Raw genomic sequence first — 7,344 nt, 5'->3', positions numbered from 1 at the left:
GAGAAGCCCTGCAAGCTGAGACCTTGGCAGGGTGGGGGTCATTCTGGGCTGCAGTGCAGGGATGGGGGCATGAGGGCTCTGCCAGCCTCGCAGACTGTTGCTGGGTCTGCTGGTGCTGGGTGGTGGCAGTTGCCATGCCTGAATCCTGGTTGTGCTGTCCAGGTGCTGCTGCAAGAGGAGCCCATGGACCACCTGGGCACAGCAGTGCGTCAGCAAGCCATGCTTGCTATCACGGCAATGACGTACCTACCGCAGCCCCTGGTTTGGCGCAAGAGCTCTCCACAGCATGGCCCTGATGGCGGTGTCCCTGTCTGGGAGGTGTCCCCCGTCCTGGGAGGAGGCTGGCGGTGCTGTCTGCTGGGCCTCTGCTCTCCCCTGCCCTGGGCTGGTCAGTAGGGCAGATGGGAGGGCAGAGGGGTGCCTGCAGGTCCCCAGGGCACCTTGGCTTTTACCCCAGAAGGGGAGGCAGATGGTTGAGAAGGCGTGAGGCCTACCCGCCAGGACTGTCCTCTGTCCCTGGAGCAGTGTCATGGAAGGAGGGGGCACCTCCCTATAGGGCTCCCCTAACTGCTCTCCATACCAGCGCGGGGACTCCTGCCCCAGAGGTCCACATCCACCTGCCCAGGGCATCAAGGCAGCCCTCCCAGCACCAGTGTCGAGCAGGCCCCTCTCTCTCTCTCTCTTTGCAGTGCAGTGAAGCCGGTTCTGGAGGGCAAAAAGAGCAGCCTCCTCCGTGCCTGCTTCCGGAGTGTCTTCTTGCTTCCTCCCAAAGAAGACATGGAGAACGTGGACACATCCCTCTATTCCAAAGTATGTGCTGGGTGAGCTACAGGGAGCCTGTCAGCCCCTCTGGGCTTGCCCCTGGCTCTCCTGTGCTGTGAGGCAATTCCCTTCGTTCTCTTCCTCTGGGCTGGGCCACGGCAGAGCCCCCAGGCTGCTCCGTGCACAGCAGCTCTCCCCTACCCTGAGGCCTCTCCCTGGCCACTGCAGGGCAGTGGGTGTCGTCCCCTGGCAGCAGGAGTTCAACTCATTCTGCTGTGGGTCAGAGGGGGCGGTGAAAGAGTGCCACAACCCTGTGTCCTCCTTGCAGACCCTGGACGCCATGGACAGCATGTTGGAGATGCTGGTGCTCAACTCTGCCACTTCCAGCCTCCTGGAGCTGCAGAATATCTTGCAGGTGTGGCATTTGCAAAGAGTGGGCTTCCCAGGGACTGCTCTTCAGCTCAGAGGGAAGTGACACCCGCAGGTGGACATTCCCCACCTCAGTGCCATGTGCAGGCAGCACACTGCAGGGAGGGGAGCCACCTGCCTTTGGTGACCAGGTGTTCCCCCCTGTGCTCTGGGGTGAGCCCAGTGTCCCCTGGCTGCAGCCCAAGTGCCTTCCCCTTCCCCACACTCCTCCTGGGTCACAGGAGAGCCTTGCCCCCTGCACTGCTGGGCCAACTCTGCCCCCAAAGCTTTTCTGGCACTAAAGGCCTGGGAGGAGTTGGACCCTTCTTCTCTTGGCACCACACAGGTGGCAGCTGGTGCTGCATCCCCCTGCCTCCCTTTCCCTTGTACTTCCGTCCCCAGATCTGAATGAGGCAGAGACCTCCTGGGAGCTGCCCATCCTGCAAGGGGAGCCCAGCTGAGAAGCTCGGTTCTTCTGCCATCCCAAGAGGCCACAGCCCAGCCTCCCCCATGCAGAGTCCCAGGGAAGGTGCTGCCCTAAAGCCCTTCCTTGCTGAGGAGGGCACACTGGGCGATGTTCTGGAGGGGAGGCATGGAAAGGAGCAGGGGCTGTGCAGGAGGTGGGGGTCTGGATTGGCCTGTAGGGGCAGGAACCCCATTCCAGGCTTTGCTCTAGCCCTGAGGAAGCCTTGATGGACTGTAGCAATGCAGCCAGGGGCTTAGCAGAGCTGCTTCTGCTGGAGTGGGCGTCAGCTCCCCGGGCAGACCAGTAGCCTTTCTCCTCCCAGCTCCTGTTGTCCTTCACCAACTCGGAGAGAGCAGCTGTGCGTGAGAGGGCTGTGGGGAGGATTGGGAGGCTGAGCAAGTTGCTGGCCAGCTATTCCTCGCTGAAGGTAAGGAGCCAGGCACCTTTGAGCCAGCCCTTTGTCCCTTCCCTGCAGACCAGAGCACCTTTCAGCTCAGGGGTCCCTCTGAGGGAAGCCTGGGCAGAGGTCAAAGTGCTCAGCAAGGCTCTGGCCTGAAGCAAAAGGTCTTTGTCCCTCTTGCCATGAGCTTCTCTCTCCAGTGCTTTTTTTCTGAGGAGCCAGCTGTGCCCCTAGCCCTGTGCAGGGCAGGAGTGTGCGGGGAGCGTGACGTGAGGCCAGGTGTGGCAGTGCTGCCTTGCCTGGGCTGCTGCCCAGCTGCTTTGAGAGACAAGGCCTGCAGGGCCTTCCAAAGCTTGGACTCACCTGGGATGCATGCCTGGGCAGACTCCTGGCTTCAGGGCTTTGGTGGCGACTGCCTGCCATCGGCCCTTCATACCTGTACCACCCCCTTGTGCAGGTCTGGCGCCCCTTTGGAGGAGTTGATGAGAGCCCCGCCTGCTGTGGAAAGATCTCTGTCCCAATCCTGGGACAGCTGGTGGGGCGTCTCATCCTTTGCTGTGCTTATGAGGACGCGGAGACCAACCGTGGGGCTTTGGATGCTCTTGGTTGCCTGTTCAGTTTCGTCATGCAACGAAAACGTAAGAGAAGCTGTGGTGGGCTGCGTCCTTCTGGACAGAGACATTGTGGCAAGGCCAGGGAAGGCATCACACTGCCTCAGCCGCTCTGCTCCGTGAGACAAAGAAGCAGGAAACATGGCTGATGTAGGAGTAGAGGAGCAGTATGTTAGTACCTGTCCTGGATACCCCTGGCCTGGAAAATGCTCAGCAGCCCCTGCTCACCCTGTGGCTTCTGAGGTGCTTCACACCAGAAAGTCCAGTCGAACCCAGCAGGCTTTTGGTACCCTTTGAAGCAGTTGCCCCTTCTCTGCCCTGGAATAGGCCCTGACCCTCCCTGGGAATCCTGCTCCCCATACGCTCCTGGCACGCTCTTTTTCTCTGCCAGGCTGGTTTCTCCCTGACGCCATCAGTCTGCCACTTCCAAGTCTCCATCACTCCTCCTGACCGCTCTGTCTTTCCACTCCTGTTCAGGCAGGGAGCTCTTGCAGGATAATCCAGAGCATGTAGTGTCCCAAAAGGAGTCAGAAGCTGATGATGAACTCTGCCTTTCACGGACCAGCAACATCCGTGAGATCATTAGGGTGAGGAGCACCTCCCTTGCTGGGACTCTTGGCCATGGAGTCATCAGGAGACTTGGATGAGCAAAGGGATCCCTAATGAGTGGAGCTGAGAGGGCCTCGCGGTTCATGCAGAATGGGCAGAGGGAGTGGTGGAGAGGGAAGCAGCTCTCAGTGGCACCTTGCATAATGGCTGCACGCTGGTAGCAGCCACCGCTCTCACCGGTGTCTCTTCCGCTGTGCCTGAGCAGGGACTAGCCAGAGGCTTCACTCCAAGAGTGCCAGCAGCAGCTCCAGCCTTGCTGGCCACCAGCAAGCTTTGGTTGCCTGCAGAGCCAGTGCACTGTGACCCTGATCCCAGCCATCCTGCCTTGCCCTGATGGCCCTCTGGCCACATGCCCCACGGTGCCGCTGCTCAGCACAGCGCCCTCTCTTGTCTCTGCTGGGGCCACGGTGCCAGCATTGCTCTGCACCCCTCTCCAGAGCAGTGTCCACTGCTCAGCTAAGCACCACTGACATGGCCCACAGCGTGACATTTCTTCCCTCACCTCCTTTCTCCCATAGCTGTTTGTGAAAAACCTTCATCCTTCTGAGGGGACAGATGTCATTGTCACAGCCATGGAGGGCATGAGGAACTGCAGCACCTACAGCACGGCGGTGGCTATGCGCATGCTGAAGGTGTTCCTGCGGGACGCTGTCTGTCCGCTGGAAGATGTAAGCAGCCTGGGGCTGGCGTGCTTGGGACTTGAGCCCTCTGGGACACGGTTTCCCCCCACCAAATCCAGGGTTCTTGGGCCCCCGACACCGTTTGAAGGCCGCAAGGAGCATTGGGAGTGGTGTAGAGGGAAGGAGATCTCAGTGGGAGCTGGGGTAATGTGTCTCACCCATGTGTCTTCCAGGTGCCACGGCTCATAAGGTGCCTCTACCAGAACCTGAAGTATGTCAGGAAGTGGTCGGCCGAGGTCACCCTATACAAGACCCTTTGTCGACTGGCCTGCTCGAACCCTGGTGAGGTGACCATGAGCCTGCTGTACTGCTCCCCACTCTGCAGCAGGTATGGGGCCCGTCAGCCTCGAGAGCTCATCCAGATGGGGAGAAAGGCCCAAAGAGGGCCAGAGCCAAGGAGATTCCCAGGACACCCCTGAGGGGCAGGGCCCTCTGTCTCTCCCACCACTGCCCAGCGCTGGTGCATCAAGCAGCCCTTCAGACAGCAGAGCTGAGCAAGTGTCCCTGCCTTCATGCCCAGCACCCAGCAGCTATGCTCACTCCCTGCCCCACAGGGGCCTTCAGCTTGGTCATGTCCTGCCTGCATGGGCAGGATGCCCTTGGGGCTGCCAGCGAGGAGGGGGTGGCTAGGGGTAAGGCTGCTGGACAGCTAGGGACTTCCAGGGCTTCCCAGGCTGCGGTGCTGTGGCCAAGGAGGCAACTGACAGAGCACTCTGGGCCTGCAGCACCGCCGTGACCATGTGGAAGGTGCTGATGGCTAAGCCCCCGGTTGCGACAGACGTGCTGCGGGAGCTGCTGAGCTTGCTGAAGGAGCGGCCACTGCGCAAGCAGTCCAGCTCCGACAGGGACAACAGCTGCATCCTTCCCCTGGCTGTGAGTTACGGGATGAGACCTCGCTTGCCTGCAGGCTGGCACCTGCCTCTCCAGGCCCCCTCTCCCCTCCCTGTGTGCCCCCAAGCAGGGACCTCCCCTGAGCCCATGGATACAACATGCCCAGCGCCAGGCCTCCACCTGGGCCAGCACACAGGGCTGCCGAGTGCTGCTTGGGCCTCTCTGCACGCCAACACCTAGGCTGGCCATGCTCAGGAAATCTCCATCCTCCCCTGTCCCTGCGTCCCCTGACCTCGTTCAGCAGGCTGGAAACGCAGGGTAGGGTTCAGGGCAAGGTTAGGGGCAGGAGTAGGGCTCCTGCAAAACCTGAGCAGATGGCAAAGCCTGGGACAGGGATCCTGGCAGAGCCTGCACGATGCATGAAGCCTGCCCAGGCGATGGTCATGCTGATGCAGGAAGGCTCATTGTGTACAGACTGGAGCTGAGGCCAAAGAACCTGCGGGCCTTGGCCCTGGTCAGGCAGCACGTCTGTGCCCTCCATCTGCATTTTCTGTGGTCCAAGGCTGTGCCTGAGGCTCCCACCTCAAGGGTTCAGGAAGCATGACAGAGACAGTTCAGGAGTGAGAGGTGTCTCTGGGTGTTTTCTGCAGGCAACGAGAGTACTGCATGTGATTGTCCAGGAGCCCGTCTGCCTGCAGGCGGTGAAGGCGTTTTTCCCCCAGCTCTTCCTGGCGCTGCTCTTTCAGATGGTCTTCACAGCAGAGTTCACGCGCCAGGAAGCAAATATCTTCCTGAGGGAATGCCAATGGTATGAGTCCCGTGCCAGCAACCATGTCAGGTGCTCGATCCCAGTCTCCCTGTCTCTGCCTTGGACCTGAAGGCAGGGCCAGGCTGCCAGTGTGACCTGGGCTTTGCTCTGCATGCAGGTGTGCCGTGGAGGCCATGAAAGGTCTCCTCCGCTGCGCTGGTTATCAGCATATAGCCCTGGCTGTTGAGAGAAACGGTGGCTGGGACCTGTTTCTGCGTGCAGAGACATCTCAGAAGGGAGTGGCAGTGCTGGCCAGGTACAGCCCTTTACGCCCTGCTGTCCCCCAACACCTCTTCCCTGGATTTGAGGTGCCCTACGCAATGTCCTCCATGAGAGTGAAGGAGGAGCCCAGTTCTCCAAGAAAAGGGCTGCAGCCTCAGCACGTGTGGCAAGGGGTCCCCCAGCAAAATGGCCGTGGGAGCTCCCTGCCCCAGCCTGGAGAGTTGCTGGGGGAGCAGGTGGTGTTAGAAGTTGTGGGAGTGGTCCCCTCCCAAAGGCCTGGAGTGCCCTGCCGTGGGGCCTGGGCTGCCATCACAGAGAGCATTGGGGATGGTCTGGCTGCAGTGCCAGGAAAGGTGCAAGATGCAGAGAAGAACATGGGAAGGCCCCAGAGGGACAGGAATGCAAAGGGGTCAGGAAAAGGGATGCGTGGGAAGGCCATGCCTTCCAGGGAGGGAGGGTGTTTCTCTGGTGTCCCACCAAAAGGAACATAATGATGACTGACCCTGGCTTTCTAATGGCAAGGTGTGGTAGGGAAAGACCAGCCCTCCATGAGCAAATGCCACCGGCTGCAGTAGGTGCGTGCCAAGCACTGCCTTGGCCTGCCTTGCCCTGCGCAGGGGGAAATGGCTAGAGTGGGCCGAGCAATCCCAGGGGAGGTGTGCCTGCTTGGCTGAGTACCAATGGTGCTTTCTTGCCTCTGCCAGAGAGATGAGGAGCGCTCCCGGGCACCTGTGTTGCTGGATCTTCTGCTGGCTGGCAAGGCTGCTGAGGCAGGAGGACCAGTTTCATCAGATGCCCGCCATGGCTTTCTTCGTCGAGGTGGGCCTCATGGCAAGCAGTGCCTCTCTGGAGGTGCCTCTAAATGCTCTCTGCTCGCATTGTGCACATGCCTGTGGGGTGATGTTGGTCAGCGGAGCTGGGGCAATGCACACGCTCCTCTTAGTAGCCCTGGCCTTGGCTCATTTCTGCTGGGCGACCACTCGCAAGCACTTGTATTTCGTGCCTCCTTTGTGGCAGCTCTCTGTTCAAGTGCTCCTCCAAGGGATGAGAACAAGAGGCTGCCAAGGGCTCAGAGGCTGTGAGGAGGAGGCGAGTGGTGTGTGCAGTGTGCCATGAGGCCCAGGGCTGGGAGCAGGGCATGGGGAGGGGGGGTCTCTCCAGAATCCCTGCTGCCTGTGGGCTGAGCTTTGTCAGGGCCTGGTGCCCTTGCCCTGAGTGGTGGGTGGGATCCAGAGCTGCATGCTGTCGGCCCTGCCAGTCTTTCATTGCTGTGTGCATTTCAGCTGCTGGAATGCCCTGACCTTGCCGAGGTGTATGATGACGTCCTGCTGCTCCTCCGGAGTTATGTGCAGACTCAGGGCCTGGAGATGCGCAGACTGGTGTTCAGAAGCCTCCTGAGGCTGTCGGAAAGCCTCACAATGGTGAGCAGAGGGGCAGCCGGGTGAGGCTATGCTGGCAGCCTGGGGCTTGACAGGAGGCGCTGGGTCACACAGTGGCTTGGACTTGGCTGGCAATCAGGAGGTGCGGTAGCTGCTCCCAAGTCCCCG

Source organism: Apteryx mantelli, unplaced genomic scaffold (assembly GCF_036417845.1).
Source record: "Apteryx mantelli isolate bAptMan1 unplaced genomic scaffold, bAptMan1.hap1 HAP1_SCAFFOLD_34, whole genome shotgun sequence".
In the NCBI taxonomy this organism is placed as follows: domain Eukaryota; kingdom Metazoa; phylum Chordata; class Aves; order Apterygiformes; family Apterygidae; genus Apteryx; species Apteryx mantelli.
Note: the sequence above shows the minus strand (reverse complement) of the source record.